Source organism: Capsicum annuum, chromosome 6 (genome assembly GCF_002878395.1).
Source record: "Capsicum annuum cultivar UCD-10X-F1 chromosome 6, UCD10Xv1.1, whole genome shotgun sequence".
Lineage (NCBI taxonomy): Eukaryota > Viridiplantae > Streptophyta > Magnoliopsida > Solanales > Solanaceae > Capsicum > Capsicum annuum.
Window position 1 is genome coordinate 22,530,970 of NC_061116.1, and position 3,601 is coordinate 22,534,570.

Consider the following 3,601-nt stretch of genomic DNA (forward strand, 5'->3'; position numbering starts at 1 on the left):
TTTTTTTTTCCTGGCAATAACACTACTCATTACATCTTCTGAATGAATTAGTCAACTTCCCGCATTTTCTTGTCGAAGAAATTCCTTCTGAACTGGAAGGGGGTCGTTTGGTTGGAACACAAGTTATCCCGGGATTATTAATTCCGGGATTAGCTATCCCGGGATTAGTTATCCCACCCTCTAGGAGGGATAAGAAAAAGACTACAATCCCGGGATAACTAATCCCATGCATTTGTCCCAACCAAACACGGGATAAGCTTCTCTTCGAAATTAATCCCGGGATTAGTTATCCTTATCCCTCCTACCAAACGACCCCGAAGTTCCATCCTAAATCAGTAAATATATCTGCTAAGACGACTTCAGGATTATACACCAATCTGTACAGATTGAGAAATTGATTTTTCAGCAAACCAGAACCATTTCAATTATCTCCCAAAGTTGAACCTTTTTCCTATTGCCCACCCTCAAGACAGCATAATTGTTGAATTCCTCCCAGAGGTTACAGATCCGTTTCCAAACAGGTAATCTATATGGAGTCTTCTGTTACCTTCTCAAAAAAAAAAAAAAAAATCTATATGGAGTCTTCCATAAAATCACCTCTACCACTGCGCGGAGAACCTTTTTCCCCACCATTTAACCTCCACCATATACATAACATGCTCTGATTGTGAGCTCTAAGATACAACTCCCAGACCTCCTTCCTTCTTATATTTTGTCTCAATGCTCCAATTTACATAATGAAATTTCCTCCTTTTTGGTTTACCTTCCCAATTCCCATAGGAATTGCCTTATGATTTTATCCATGTTCTTCTCCACGCTAGCTGGCATATAGGGATCAGAGACATTAGATAGGTTGGGATGCCATCAATAACACTATTTAGTAATGTCAAAATATAATCACTTTAAAGGTGTACATGTTGTACATTACTTGCATACTCCCATTCTGCTTAATTTACTTTATTCATTTAGTCTGTCCCGTAAGGGCTGAATAATTTCGTTCAACGGAAAAGATACAATCTTAAAAGTCAAAGAAAACATTTAATAGTTTATATTATTTTGAATTTTGTTTAATATTTTATCTGTTTCATGTCTTTCAAATATTATTTAACATATAACCAAGCCTAAATACAAAATTGATTCAAACATTACCAATCAAGGTAGGTCTCTTAATATGACACAGAAGTACCTCTCCATCAAGATCAATAAAAGGTCACTAGATGGTTCACTTCTCGTTTGATTTCCCTTCTCACTTGTCCCCCGAAAATTCTCACCTTTTCTCTCCCATGATTCCATATCATTCTTCAGAAAAGACTTTGGTGGTACGTGGTTCAGCCACTTTTATCCTCTTCTCAAGTAAAATGTGTTCCAAAGAAAACTGGTGGGGGTAAATAAAGTTAATTGCAATTATATTTGACACAACCATTTCATTGATATAATGTAGATGTGTATTCTGATAAAAATGATGATCTTAACCGTTAAATTACCAAGATGTTCTTTGAGGCCGGAGATTCTTTTAGGATATGCCATATGAACAATCAATTTTTTGTCTTCCCGTTTAGGATGCAAAGTTAAACAATGGCCACAAAATATGATTTTGGTGGATACAGCCTCCTTGTTATTTGCTGCTGGTTACTGGTTTTTACTTGTTTATTTATTTGATTTTCTCTCTTCATCTAGTTATTGTATTTATTTCCGACTTCCTTTTTGGTTTTGGGGAAGGGAACATGATTAAAACTCTTTTGTGTGGTTTGTTCTGAAATGCTCTACCATATGGAAGATCCTTTGGTACCTCAACAACAACAACAACAAACCCAGTATATTCCCACATAGTGGGGTCTGGGGAGGGTAGAATGTACGCAGTCCATACCACTACATCTGAAGAAGTAGAGAGGCTGTTTCCGATAGACCCCCTGCTCAAGAAAAGGACCGAGACCGTGTTCAAATATCGCAAGCATACAACATGATAAAATAACAACGATACAACAACCTCAAATAAGTACATGAACCAACAAAAGGCCCCCCTCCCCCTAACCCTAACCCTACCAACCAAGCTACACGAAGCTCTCTCAACTCCAACCTATGACTTAACCACATCCCTTAGCCCTCTACCCTAATACTCTTCCTCCAAACCTTCCTATCAAGGGTCATGTCCTCAGTGAGCCGTAATTGCTCTATGTCACGTCTAATTACTTCTATCCAGTATTTCTTCGGTTTACCCCTACCCCGCTTGAAACCATCTAAGGCCAACCTCTCACACCTACGAACTGGAGCATCCGTGCCCCTTCTCATCACATGCCCAAACCATCTCAACCTCCCTTCCCGAATTTTATCCTCCACCGACACCACTCCCACCTTGTCCCGTATAGCCTCATTCCTAACCCTGTCAGCCCTCATGATACCGCACATCCAACGCAACATCCTCATTTCCGCCACCTTCAACTTCTATATGTGAGAGTTCTTAATCGGTCAGCACTCCACGCCATACAACATAGCCGGCCGGATTGCAACTCCGTAGAATTTGCCTTTAAGCTTGAGAGGCACCTTTTTATCGCAAAGGATTCCCGAGGTGAGCCGCCATTTCAACCAACCTGCCCCAATACGGTGAGAGACATCCTCGTCAATCTCTCTATTCCCCTGAATCATAGACCCAAGGTACTTAAAACTATCTCTCTTACACACCACCTGAGACTCCAACTTCACTACCACCTCGTCCTCTTGACCTGCTGATTTGAGAGTCTATACATGAGCAACTGTTACCATAGGATCCAACTTTTAACATGATTTAATTTCTGAATACGCTTTATGTTATATTTTTCTTTTACTTTAAGAAGTCATTAGCATTTGCATGGGAAAAAACTTTAAGTACACCCACACCCTTGAATTATAGACGAATGTTTTTTTTTTGGAAACTGGTATCCTCTCACAAACAGCACATAAGTTGTACCGAAAAACCATAATTACAACAACATTAACTTCCAAATCCTGCTAACTCTTAGCTAAATTGAATCTAGAACATCAATTAGAGAGATAGTGTCATTTGAATATACTTATTACACCAAAAACAAAATAACAAAAGGCAGTTTAGCTTTAATATTTTGCATACTAATCTCTATGCTATCAAAACGCCTAGCATTCCTCTCCTTCCAAATTGTCCACCACATACAAGCAGGGATAATTCTCCATCTGTCTCTGTCTTTTGCCTGTGCATCAGCTTCCTCCCAGCTCTGGTTGCTTCAGTAATCTTTCCAGGCATAGGCCATGGGATGCCTTTGAGATTTAGGAAAATCCTCCATAGTTGTCTAGTGACTGTGCTATGAAAAAATAGACGGTTAACTACCTCGATATCCCCCCCCCCCCCCCCCAAAAAAAAACACCTCGGACAAAGTGGTATCCCTCTTCTCATCAGATTGTCTTGGGCGAGAACTGCTTCATTGGCTAGCAACCAGATAAAACGAGCCACTTTTTGTGGGATTTTGTTTTTCGAGATGCCTCTCCATGGCTAGTTGTTTATGCACCAAGGTGTTTGATTCATCTACCTGTAAGCATTACTTACTTTGAGCTGGCCTTGTTACCTTTCCACCATAAGGTATCTTGACCTATG

General features: G+C 39.8%; 1 pseudogene; it reads right to left on the reverse strand.

The window, feature by feature from the left end:
• LOC107874433 overlaps window positions 1-3,253 on the reverse strand; it is a 6,698-nt pseudogene extending 3,445 nt beyond the window's left edge.
• Window positions 3,254-3,601: the final 348 nt, after the last annotated feature.